Here is a 14,393-nt window from a genome sequence, read left to right on the forward strand (position 1 = left end):
TTTTTTATGAAAGTATTCAATAGCCATATATCTTAGATTTGCTTAACGAAATTCAGTTGTTATTTTATGTAAATTAAAAAATAGAACAGTAATATTCAAAAACCTTTTATTTTGATTGTTAAGTATTGAATTAATATTTGATATATTATTAGATTTGTAAAATTATACAAATATCCTATCTCTTAAACTGAATTATTTCAAGCAATGTGATATATGACCTTGAATTTAGTGTTCTTTGAGAGTAAGACTAACAAAAATGATAATCCACTAAAATATTTTCTGACCTTAAATAACATTTGAGAAAAGGAATGAGGATGAAGTTCCCTATAGGGTTCAGATTGAAGCAAAACTTTGTGGCTATTATCTGATCAACCTGAATTCAATGCATGGCTTCATTAAGCACTAGGTGTGCAGTATTTAAGTAGGACTGTTGACTAGGGTTAGTATTCTTTTTGCTGAAGACTCACTCTACATAAATGATATAATCTCATCATTTGGAAGGGTTTTTGAAGAGCTTATGTAGCAGGAGGCTCCCATATCCCCTGCTAATTCAAACAGGGTTTCTCAACTTAAGAACATGATTGATATTTTAAGCTGAAAAAACTTTTTATTGTGGAAGTTTGTCATGTGAATTGTAGGATGTTTTGCAGCATCCCTGGCCTCTACCTACTAGTTATGCCTATAGCCCCCCACCCCGACCCCCGCCCCCAGTTAGGACACCAAAAATGTCTCCAGGGTTTGGTAAATGTCTCTGGCCATGAGAGTGGAAGGAGGAAATTACACCTGGTAGAAAATGCCTGTGTTAAAACCATTAAATGTACATATGTCCCTTTCCTCTTGAGCCTTCCCCACCCCCACTTCTGATCTCACCCCTCTAGGTCATCACAGAACACCAGACTGGGCTCCCTGTGTTATACAGCAACTTCTCGCATATCCACTTACACACAATAGTGTGGGTGTTGATGCTACCTTCTCCCTTTGTCCCATTCACTCCCTCCCCCACTGTGTCTACAAGTCTGTTCCCTTCATCTGCATCTCAGGAGGGCTAGGATATATGTATAGTTATGACCGATTCATGTTGTTGTACCGCAGAAACCAATACAACATTGTAAAAATACAAAAAAAAAAAAAATCACACAAAAATACAATGAAACAGTGTCAATGAAATGATGATAGGTCACCACCTCCCCTTCACTACTGTGGTAGTGGTTTAGTTGCTAAGTTGTGTCCGACTCTTGTGACCCCATGGATTGTAGCCCGCCAGGTTCCTCTGTCCATGGGATTCTCCAGGCAAGAATACTGGAATGGGTTGCCATGCCCTCCTCCAGGGGCTCTTCCCGACCCTAGAATCAAACCCAGGTCTCCTGCATTGCAGGTAGATTTTTTATCAACTGAGCTATGAGGGAAAACACTTCATTACCATCACGATATATAAAAAATAACAACCAATCAAAACATAGCTTTCCAAATATATTGCTTATCAGGTTTGATATTTAAATTTTTCCTTATTGAGTCTATAGGTGTTTTATTCTTGTCATTTTATTCTTCCCTTTTCCCCCATTTTCTCATCTGAAGTCTTTTTTCCTCTCTTAATTCTAACCTATGCTAAGTTCAATTAAACCACTATTTTGAAATATGTCTCCTTCCTTTTCTCTTGCGACTTATTTCCACTTAAAGGAGTATATGTTCCTTTCAGAAAAATCAAAACAAGTACCCTTAATCCTATCTTTAAACCCCCAATTATTCCTATCAGGCCAGAGAAGTGGATATTTTAGGATATGGAGATTGTGTGTTTTGTGAATTCAGCCCTGACTTTGTTGACACTATGCTTTTCTGTGATAAATTCATTATCCTGGCTGTAATGCTGACTATCTAGAGTTTTGTACTTTCTCTTCACCCTATAATTCTGCTCCCATGAATGTTAGGCAGTTGGAGTCTTGCTTGACTGGTGGAAAACTTTAAGTGCCTCCCTGTCATTTACTGAGATTTTCTGTTCCTCTAGTCAGGCCAGAGCATAAGCAAAACACAGAACCTAGAATTATAGCTATTAGATACCACTTAAAATGCGTCATTCCCTGCAAAAAAAAAAAAAGAGTTCTTACACTTACATCTGTACATTTCTGTGAGTGGATGGGTCTTTGAACATATTTGGAAGTGTGTCACTGCATCTAATTGAATAATGAAATAGAAGTGATGAAAATATTGGACTCTAGTATAGCAATATGTGATTCTGTTTCCTCTTTTGATTTCTAAAGTACTCAAGTTGATTTGAATGTATTTAAATCTATTATCTGCACATATTTTAGTTTCACTGCATGAAAGTTTGAAACATTAATCCTGTGAAAATGATTCTCTGTTAACTCTAATTGAGGCTCTGATGCCATTTTTGATCAACAAATATTCTAAGGCTTTTGTTATTATAAAACATGTGAAACTTGTCTCTTAATTTTCCTGTTTTGAATATAATAATTCATTTAGCATTTTGGAAAAGTAATGTCTCAATTTTTGCCTAAATTTATGTATCAGGATTTACTTCTTTCTGAGAAAAACATTTATTTTAAGATATAAAGGAATAGAGTTCATTTGGAGATTAAGATTGAGTGTTATATCAGAGTATTTATCTCTAATTTTTCCTAATGAACTTCATCTATAAAAGTCAAAAAGACCATCTCTTTGAAGTTAATGGCAGATTCCCACTTTGAGCAATGTTTGAGTTTAAAGCATGTTGCTGTTTTATGTGTTGGTATTTCTCAATCTGTTCTTAATACTAAGTGTATTAATAAGTATCATATATATTTTTCACAATAGGTTCCTGTCCTGAGACCACAGCAGGATGTGCCTTGGTCAAAGGTATGCCTATTTAAAATATATTTCCAACTTTCTCCATGAGTAACGTATACGAATGTTAGAACAATTGCATTATTGTCTCAGGCTTAGCTGTATGGAATTGTAATACATGTTTATGTATATGATATATACTCTTTGATCTGGCAAAATATGACTCTAGTGATAAAGTAACAGAATGAAAAAGTCTAATTGTTAAATGCATAGTATTGCCTTGCCACAGGATGTCTTAATCCACACAACCTATATTCAAAGAACTATTGTTGCTAATGTGCCTGTTAGCAAAGCAGTGGAACTATTCTAAGGCTGATGGAAGGTATTTAACATAGTCATTAGTGATGCTGATGAATAAATTATTGAAATAGGATATAGGTTAGTTAAATTGCCTGTCAAAAACTACATGTCTAGTTTTGGCAAATCAAATGTTGAAATCATTTAAAAATTACAAATTGGCATGAAAATAGGAAGCAGGCAGGAAAATATGTACACATATAGCTAAATAAGATGTTAATGTGGTACCCGAAAGATAAGGGGGTCAGTATAAGGCTGGTAAAGGATGCCTATGATTTCAAAATTGAATTCTGTTATTAAAAAAAATGGAACAAAGAACACTGCAAAGATCAAGAATTGTAGTAACCTTGAATCCTATAACAGCTGAAAAGAAAATGTATACCGTGAATAAAAAGTACTTGGTGGGAAATCTGAGTTAGGACTATAGAGACTGAGATCCTCAGGGACTGTAGTGGACAGGATGAAGACTATTTAAAGTAAAACTGAAACTCACAGATAGGAGCAATTAAACCCAGTTCTTTGCTATGGAGAAAGTAGATGAAAAGATGAACTAACACATGAGGAACTTAAGTGATAAAGTATTGATACAAGCTTTGATGTTGTTCATTTAGAGATATTTAAATATCAAATGGATTCACAAATGTCTGTTATAATTTCTCTAAATCTTCTCTAGATCATTTATTCTATTTGGGGTCCTTCCAAACCCCACAAAGAATTTGGCAAGGCAGTTCTTTTTATTTTTCTGCGTGATAAAGTAACTTTAGATTGAAAGAAAACTTGGAAGTTGTTTTGTGCTTATAAGAAAAATTGTGGCTACATATGCCATCATGAATAATAATTGATGTCTGTTCTATTTTACGCATAGTTCTTTTTTGAAAATACACTTATATACACATTTATATTTTAAATTTGGCTCTAAATTATGTTATGTGTTCCACATGTTACCCTTCCAGGAAAGAATAAACTACTCATCTGCATATCTGGATAATTTTCTGAGATTTTAAAATTGAAATACACTTTTTTTTTTTCCCCTCTTTTCATAAGCTTTTCCTCTTAGTCATTTTTCAGCCTCTATTCAGAGACTAGTGTGACTTTAGAATATCCAAGGAAAGCATGCCAGCCAATGTATTCTGCCAGACAGGGAATGGATGGCTCCAGGCACAAACCTCTGTTGTGTCAGGGCTCTGGCATGACACTTGGCAGGGAACTAAATCAAATAGCACAATGCAAATAATCTCAGTTTTCAATAGATGTGCAGCCTCAACCTCAAGCCTGCTGCTGGTCATTACTACTTTTTCCCCTGGTATTCCGCAGAGCAGTATTTCTGATAATGAACTGAAAACTAGGGCATTTCCTAGGTGTTCTCACAGTGTGAGGAAGTGGGAGGATTGTGGCTTTGAAACTGGACCTTTCTGAGTTTTAAGAGCCACTCTGTCACTCACTAGCTGTCCTGGCCAGGTTATTTCAGATATAAAATGGATTTAGCAATAATTTTCACAGAGGTTTTGTGACTATTAAAATGATAAATTTGTTATAAAGCACATCTTTATACATGCTACATAATAGACATTTAATAAATGTTCTTTTACCACTTCCCATTTCTGTAATGAGTTCAGTTTTGTGTTAAACTTGTAAATAATTATCTCTATCATTCTGTGAATAGAAGAGAAATGACTCTGCATTTGTAAATTTGAGGTTATATAAGCCTGTATAATATGTCTTTATCTTTGCACAATCTTTTTGATAAAAGAAGTGTTGTGAACTTCTTAACCATTTTTATATCGGTTCCTTTTTTAAAATATTACATTTCATTTACAAATTTACATTACATTTATATTATTTAATATTACATTACATTACCTGTGGCAGATTCATTTTGATATTTGGCAAAACTAATACAATTGTATAAAGTTTAAAAATAAAATAAAATTAAAAAAAAATATATTACATTTGAGGGAGCTCCCTGGCAGTCTGGTAGTTAGGACCGTCTTTCATTGCCGGGGCCCGGGTGAAATCACTGGTCAGGGAACTAAGATCCCACAAGTTGTGTGGAATGGCCAAAAAAATTGCCCTTGATACAAAGGGTCTTTATGTTGTACAAGAGTGTACCGCATGTCTTTGATTTAATTTTAGCCCTCGTTAGTGTGCTCAAGGATGAAAAACCATATTGTAAAATGTAGATGGCTTAGAAAAATTATACATCTCTCCTACACACCCAAATTATCTTAGTTTCAATAGTTTACTTCAGCTCACTTACTGAGAAATTACTGTATCTCATATAGAGTGTTAGGTGCTACGAGTGCAGAGAAGAAACTAAATAGAGGTTCTCTGCCTTCAGGGAAATGAACATCAGGAGACTAGGAAACATGTCATTTTAAAATGATGTGGTAACATGATACAGGGGTGAGGTGACAATGAGAGGGCCTTATGAAAAAGTCATTCTAATCAGTCTGGCTCCCTGGAGGGCTTGACACTCAGGTGTCTTAAAAGGTGATGATCAACTGGTTGATTACCAGTCAAATGTGGAAGCACAATGGTGGGAAGGTGTCAAAAAAAGGAAGGGAAATCAGTTAGGAATCTGTTGTCTGAACTAAAAGAGAGATGGTGGTATGGATTTGGAATTGGAAAGTGAAATCCTCCCACCTGTTCTTGAAGGTAAAATTTAAGTTATATTTGAAGGTTATTTTTGTAGGAGTAAGATGTTTATCAATAACCTCAAATATGCAGATGACACCACCCTTATGGCAGAAAGTGAAGGTGAACTAAAAAGCCTCTTGATGAAAGTGAAAGAGGAGAGTGAAAAGTTGGCTTAAAGCTCAACATTCAGAAAACTAAGATCATGGCATCTAGTCCCATCACTTCATGGGAAATAGATGGGGAAACAGTGAAAACAGTGTCAGACTTTATTTTGGAGGCTCCAAAATCACTGCAGATGGTGATTTCAGCCATGAAATTAAAAGATGCTTCCTTCTTGGAAGAAAAATTATAACCAACCTAGATAGCATATTGAAAAGCAGGGACATTACTTTGCCAACAAAGGTCCATCTAGTCAAGGCTATGGTTTTTCTAGTGGTCATGCATGGATGAGAGAGTTGGACTGTGAAGAAAGCTGAGCGCCGAAGAATTGATGCTTTTGAACTGTAGTGCTGGAGAAGACTCTTGAGAGTCCCTTCAACTGCAAGGAGATCCAACCAGTCCATTCTAAAGGAGATCAGCCCTGGGTGTTCTTTGGAAGGAAAGATACTAAAGCTGAAACTACAGTACTTTGGCCACCTCATGCAAAGGGTTGACTCATTGGAAAAGACTCTGATGCTGGGAGGGATTGGGGGCAGGAGGAAAAGGGGACGACAGAGGATGAGATGGCTGGATGGCATCACCAACTTGATGGACGTGAGTTTGAGTGAACTCCAGGAGTTGGTGATGGACAGGGAGGCCTGGCGTGCTGCGATTCCTGGGGTCGCAAAGAGTCAGACACGACGGAGCGACTGAACTGAACTGAAGATGTTTATCATAGGGTTACTTATAACATGATAATAGGAACAAAAATAGCTGTCAAATTATAAGGATACTGTCAAATAAATTATATTTAAGACATTTAATAAATGTGTTATAAATAAACAACTACATAATTGTAAAAATTTTACTACTACATAATAGTAAAATTCATTATTTTGAAGATCATTTAAGGAGGCTGTGTCTTAAAAATCAGGACTCAAACAATTATACATATGATGTGCTTTTGTTAGGGGACAGGGATCAAGGAGAGCACACAGAAAGAAATGCATTCAGCGTCATTAATGGTGATTATGCTTATGTGGTAGATATGTGTGACTTTTTTGATATTTTGATGTCTTTTATATTTTATATAATTGCACTGAACACATTCTGTGTGACACTCCTGAGTCCTAACTACTGATGTTCATACCTTTTTGTAATCCCTTCCCATAGATGTAGGCAGAACCTCTGACTTTCTTCTAGCCTATGGAGTATGGAGAAGGTGACAGGATACCACTCCTGTGATTGTTATGTGACAGCACTAATGAGTTTACAGTCCCACGTGTACACTGCATTATATAAGACTATGTTTTCTTTTTAGAAGATTGGCTCCTGCTCTCCTGCTGGCCTTGAAGTAAGCTGCCATGGTGGGAGAGGGTCTATAGAGAGGGAAACATGGCAAGAAACTGAAAGCCTCTATAGCTGACAGTGGCTTCTGGATGACAGCCAGCAAGAAGTCAAGGATGTAATTCCTATAGTCATAAGATATACTGTGCGTGCACCCTGAGTAAACTTGTGTGAAATAACAAATAAATATAAATATATATACACATATGTATGTGTGTATGTATGTGTATATATGTATGTACACACACACACATGTATATATCTGCCCCCAGTTCCTGGCACAGAACCTTAAAACCACTGCAATTTCCTAAGAGTACTAGGAGTATCTTTTGTTGTAATATTTTTTCTTTGACCCTTGTTCCTAATGCAGAATTCTTAAAACCATTTGGAATTTTCTGGGAGACAGGAGTCTTTTCATTCTAGTGATGTGACTCCTAGATAGCTCCATGATGGGGCTAGTCACTAAAAAAATAAATAAATAAAACCAAGACATGATTAGAAGATTAGAACTTTCAGTCTCCCTTCCTGTTTTTTCAAGAAAAGGGAGAAAGGCTAGAGATTGAGTTATGATTGATCATATCTCCGTGATGAAACCTTTAAAAAAAATCACTCAAATAAATGGCTTGGAGGGCTTATGGTGAATAAATCCACATGCTAGAATGGTGACACACCCAAACTCCATCGGGACAGAAGCTCTAGCCCTCAGGGCTCTTCTAGATCTCATTCTATGTCTCTTCATCTTGTTCATTCATACACTTTAATAGATCGATATTTGTAATAAGGGCTCAACTTATGGCTCAGCTGGTAAAGAATCTGCCTGCAATGTGGGAGACCTAGGTTCAATCCCTGGGTTGGGAAGATCTCCTGGAATCTAGTGAGTAAACTGTTTTCCTGAGTTCTGTGCGTCACTCTAGCACATTAATCAAATCCAAGGACAAGGGTCATGGGAACTTCTGATTTATAGCTAGCTGGTTAGAAGCACAGGTAACAACTTGAACCAGAGATTGGCATCTCAGTGTTTGTGGAGAAGTGGGGCAGTCTTATGAGACTGATACCTTAACCTATAAGATCATTGCTAAGGTGACTCTGGCTGGTGTCAGAAGTGAATTTTACTCTAGGATCCCCACTTGGTATCTGAGAAATGCATGATGTGGTAAAATTCCACACATCTGGTGTCAGAAGCATTGTGAGTGAGAGTAAAGGAGAACACTTGGCTTTTTCCATACAAGTTGAAAGTGGATATATTGATAGTGGATTTTTCAGATAAGAACCTGATATTTTAGTTGCAGCCATGCAAAGGACTAACCCAAGTCATGCTTGGGTGTATGCCCATAAACTTCAAGATAATAAATGTGTGTTTTGAGCTGCTAAATTTGTGGTAATTTGTTATATAGCAGAGGAAAGTAATTGCTGCAAACTTAATTGTGTCCTCCTCAAATTCATATATTGAAGATCTCACCCCAATGTGACTATTCAGAGGTTAGGCTTTTAGGAGGTAATTAAAGTACATGAGCTACAGGTAGGTTCATGACCTGATAGTGTTCATGGTTTTACAAGAATCTATCCCACTACTCCACCATCCTTTGTATGCACAAAAAGGAGTCATGTGAGCACAAAGTAAGATGGTAGCTGCCTACAAGCCAACAGAAGAAAACTCAGAGTGACACCTATCTTTCCTCTTTGCATCCCTGGCAACATATGGTGTCATCAATCTTTGTATTTTAGCCATTCTGATAGATGCACAGTGATATCTCACTGTAGTATTAATTTTCATTTATCTAATGGCTAGTGAGTTTGAACATCTTTTTATGTGCTTACATGGCATCTTTGTATCCTTTCAGTGAAATACCTCTTTATGTATTTTTTCATGCAAGGAGTGCTACTGTTTAACTGCTAAGATTTAAGAGTTCTTATGGTTAGTATGTCGAGTAATATATATATGATGGCTGATTGGAGATGGTGGAGACAATGAAAATGTGTTATCTAGAAGTCCAGATAAGGAAACAGTAAGAAGGTAGTTTTACATATAATTTGGAAGCCTTGGGGAAATATGAAGAATAGAAGTCTATTATAAGGATAAGATACCTTCCTTATACCAGAGATACCAGGGCTTCCCTGATAGCTCAGCTGGTAAAGAATCTGCCTGCAATGCAGGTGACCCTGGTTCCATTCCTGAGTTGGGAAGATCCTCTGGAGAAGGCATAGGCTACCCACTCCAGTATTCTTGGGTTTCCCTGGTGGCTCAGCTGGTGAAGAATTCACCTGCAATGCAGGAAACCTGGGTTTGATCCCTGGGTTGGGAAGATCCCCTGGAGAAGGGAACCACTACCCACTCCAGTATTCTGGCCTGGAGAATTCAATGGACTGTATAGTCCACGGGGTCACAGAGAGTTGGACACAACTGAGCAACTTTCTCTTTCATTTTCATAAGGATGAGATAGTCAAAACTATTGGAGCAAATCTTGCAGGATGACCCCTTCAAACTCTTGGGTTTCCCAAACATATGACACTCTCCCATACCAGGCTTTATTTTTCCTATTAAAAGAAAATAGCACAGTTTATTTTATTTTAAGAATACAGACATTATTCAATGTAAGGCCTTTTCCTCCCACAGAATTAGCTTCTGTTTATTTTTATTAATGGTTAAGGCAGTTCTTGTATTATTAAGAGAAACAGGGAAACATATATATGCTGTCATAGTTATTTTCCCACACAATCAAGACTTCACATTGCTATGCTTTTAAATTGTTGTTGTTTAGTTGCTAAACACTGTGTCTGACTCTTTTGTGAACCTGTGGACTGTGGCCCACCAGATGCCTCTGTCCATGGAATTTCCAGGCAAGAATACTGGAGTGGGTTGCCATTTCCTTCTCCAGGGGATCTTCCCAACTCAGGAACTTAACTCGTGTTTCCTGCATTGGTAGGCAGATTCTTTACTGCTGAGCTACCAGGGAAGACTAATATAGCCATGTAAGAGGCAGTATTATATAATGCTAAAGAATGTGGTCTCTGGAGTCAGACTGGGTTTGATCTCTGCTATATTATCTTTAATTGAGTGAAAATTCACAAAATATAAATTTTTTGTTGTTCAGTCACTAAGTTGAATCTGACTCTTTGTGACCCCATGGGCTGCAGCACACCTGGCTTCCCAGTCCTTCAAGGAACTCTCCCAGAGTTTGCTCAAATGCATGTCCATTGAGTCAGTGATGCCATCCAACCATCTCATCCTCTGTTGCCCCATTTTCCTCCTGCCCTCAATCTTTCCCAGCATCAAGTTCTTTTCCAATTAGACAGCTCCTTGTATCAGATGGCCAAAGTATTGGAGCTTCAGTTTCAACCTCAGTCCTTCCAATGAATATTCAGGACTGATTTCCTTTAGGGTTGACTGGTTTGATCTCCTTGCAGTCCAAGGGACTCTCAAGAGTCTTCTTTAACACCACAGTTCAAAAGCTTCCATTATGCAATGCTCAACCTTCTTTAACCATTATCATAAGCAATAAAGTGACATTTAGTAGCATTAGTGATACATTCACAATGTCAGTATAGTTCCAGAATATTCTACCACCCCAAATAAAACTCATTACCCATTGAGTACTTGTTTCCCATTCCTGTTTCACCCACCTTTTCCACAATGATGAATTGTATAGACATTCAACTTACTCTCCTTGAGAATTAGTAATCCTCTATTCCTATAAAGACAGGAATGACTTTTACCTTATATGATGGTTCTAAGAAGTTAGTAAAATAATCCATACAGTGCACTTAGAACATTGTGTGTCTTAAATACCTGTTAAATGAAATGTTAAGCTTATCTGGTCCTGTTCAGCATCCTTGGCTTACTTGGAGGCTAATGAATCACTGATACCCTCTTGCTCTAGAAAATTGATAATTAACACCCATGTTCTCTCTCTTTACATTTAATGGTTTAGAGGTAGAATTTAGGGCTAAGAGATGTTGAGGGCAAGAGGGAATTTCCCAGGAAATATCAACCTGAAAATAAGAGGACTATAGAGGAGTTTTTTTAAGAGGGAATCCTTTTCATAGAAATAAATGAAAGAGATGAAACAGCAAGCAGCACCATTAAAGGTCTAATTATTTTCCAGTTAATATTAGTACTCATGATGATATGTTTTTAAAAAGTTAAATGGCATGAAAAAGTAACATATAATAATATAATATAAAAGTACATAAATGCCTATGTTTATCTTTATATATGTAAATATATAAATTTAACTGTAGTTAAAATTGTATTATAATGTATTCATATTAATATATAATGTAATCATATTAACAAGTGGTGCTGGGAAAACTGGTCAACCACTTGTAAAAGAATGAAACTAGAACACTTCTAACACCATACACAAAAATAAACTCAAAATGGATTAAAGATCTAAATGTAAGACCAGAAACTATAAAACTCCTAGAGGAGAACATAGGCAAAACACTCTCTGACATAAGTCACAACAGGATCATCTATGACCCATCTCCCAGAATATTGGAAATAAAAACAAAAATAAACAAATGGGACCTAATTAAAAGTAAAAGCTTCTGCACAACAAAGGAAACTATAAGCAAGGTGAAAAGACAGCCTTCAGAATGGGAGAAAATAATAGCAAATGAAGCAACTGACAAAGAATTAATCTCAAAAATATACAAGCAACTCCGGCAGCTCAATTCCAGAAAAATAAATGACTCAATCAAAAAATGGGCCAAAGAACTAAACAGATATTTCTCCAAAGAAGACATACAGATGGCTAACAAACACATGAAAAGATGCTCAACATCACTCATTATCAGAGAAATGCAAATCAATACCACAATGAGGTACCATTTCACGCCAGTCAGAATGGCTGCGATCTAAAAGTCTACAAGCAATAAATGCTGGAGAGGATGTGGAGAAAAGGGAACCTGCTTACATTGTTGGTGGGAATGCAAACTAGTACAAGCCACTATGGAGAACAGTGTGGAGATTCCTTAAAAAACTGGAAATAGAACTGCCATATGACCCTGCAATCCCACTGCTGGGCATACACACTGAGGAAACCAGAAGGGAAAGAGACACGTGTACCCCAATGTTCATTGCAGCACTGTTTATAATAGCCAGGACCTGGAAGCAACCTAGATGTCCATCAGCAGATGAATGGATAAGAAAGCAGTGGTACATATACACAATGGAGTATTACTCAGCCATTACAAAGAATACATTTGAATCAGTTCTAATGAGGTGGATGAAACTGGAGCCTATTATACAGAATGAAGTAAGCCAGAAAGAAAAACACCAATACAGTATACTAACACATATATATGGAATTTAGAAAGATGGTAACGATAACCTTGTATACGAGACAGCAAAAGAGACACAGATGTATAGAACAGTCTTTTGGATTCTGTGGGAGAAGGTGAGGGTGGGATGATTTGGGAGAACGGCATTGAAACATGTATAATATCATACGTGAAATGAATTTCCAGTCCAGGTTCGATGCATGATACAGGATGCTTGGGGCTGGTGCACTGAGATGACCCAGAGGGATGGGATGGGGAGGGAGGTGGGAGGGGGGTTCAGGATGGGGAACATGTGTACACCCGTGGCAGATTCATGTTGATGTATGGCAAAACCGATACAATATTGTAAAGTAATTAGCCTCCAATTAAAATAAATAAATTCATAATAAAAATATAAAAGTATATATATGCCTGTGTTTATATTTATATATGTAAATATATGTAAATTTAACTATAGTTAAAATTGTATTATAATGTAATCATATTCTACAGTTGGTAGAGGGGTTTTTTTTTGGCATTTTGTGATCAAACTTATTTTTTTCTTTAAATTTCATTTGCTTGTTTTACTGTAATTTACACGAGAATCTGCCAAGTAAACTAGATATTTTACATTCAGTACACATGCCCTGAAATCTCCACAGTTGTAAGAAAAACTTTAAAATCCATGCACCAGGCCAGGATTTGTTGTACAGTTGGTGTAGCAAAGGCAGAGGAACCAGAGATCAAATTGCTAACATCTGCTGGATCATCAAAAAAGCAAGAGAGTTCCAGAAAAACATCTATTTCTGCCTTATTGACTATGCCAAAGCCTTTGACTGTGTGGATCACAGTAAACTGTGGACAATTCTTCAAGAGATGGGAATACCAGATCATCTGATCTGCCTCTTGAGAAACCTGTATGCAGGTCAGGAAGCAACAGTTAGACATGCAACATGTCCAACAGTTGGACATGGGACAACAGACTGGTTCCAAAGAGGAAAAGGAGTACGTCAAGGCTGTATATTGTCACCCTGTTTATTTAACTTATATGCAGTGTACATCATGAGAAATGCTGGGCTGAATGAAGCACACTCTGGAATCAAGATTTCCAGGAGAATTATCAATAACCTCAGATATGCAGATGAAACCACCCTTATGGCAGAAAGTGAAGAACTAAAGAGCCTCTTGATGAAAATGAAAGAGGAGAGTGAAAAAGTTGGCTTAAAGCTCAACACTCAGAAAACTAAGATAATGGCATCTGGTCCTATCACTTCATGGCAAATAGATGGGGAAACAGTGGAAACAGTGGCTGACTTTATTTTTTTTTACTCCAAAATCACTGCAGATGGTGACTGCAGTCATGAAATTAAAAGACGCTTACTCCTTGGAAGGAAAGTTATGACCAACCTAGACATCATATTAAAAAGCAGAGACATTACTTTGTCAGCAAAGGTCCATCTAGTCAAGGCTATGGTTTTTCCAGTGGTCATATATGGATGTGAGAGTTGGACTATGAACTGTGGTATTGGAGAAGACTCTCTGACAGTCTCTTGGACTGCAAGTACATCCAACCAGTTCATCCTCAAGGAGATCAGTCCTGGGTGTTCACTGGAAGGACTGATGTTGAAGCTGAAACTCCAATACTTTGTGCCGAGGTCCAGCCCTGGTGGATCCAGGGAATTCGAAGGGGAGACGGCTTCGGCGATCAGGATACAATAGAACTAAAGATATAAAGAGTGGTTAAATAAGGATAGCTCAGTAAGAAAATTCAGTGGAGAAAAGAGGCTGAATAACCTGGTTTACGTGGAGAGCTAATAAAATTCCAAAATAAGGAATTTACGTCACCTACGTAGACCGCAGGCATCCTCCCGTTC

The 14,393-nt window shown here is 37.2% G+C and overlaps 1 protein-coding gene across 2 annotated transcripts in view; it reads left to right on the plus strand.

Annotated features, from left to right (window-relative positions):
• Window positions 1-14,393, plus strand: part of PTPRD (protein tyrosine phosphatase receptor type D) — a 2,533,682-nt gene that overhangs the window by 950,874 nt on the left and 1,568,415 nt on the right. For both annotated transcript variants that reach the window (XM_086415146.1, XM_086415152.1), the window contains one exon: window positions 2,809-2,850. The gene's annotated coding sequence lies outside the window, so the exon portion shown is untranslated. The remainder of the gene's footprint in view (window positions 1-2,808; window positions 2,851-14,393) is intronic.

This window comes from Bos grunniens, chromosome 8 (genome assembly GCF_055505025.1).
Source record: "Bos grunniens cultivar Pamir isolate PY7600 chromosome 8, Bosgru_T2T1.0, whole genome shotgun sequence".
Taxonomy (NCBI): Eukaryota; Metazoa; Chordata; class Mammalia; order Artiodactyla; family Bovidae; genus Bos; species Bos grunniens.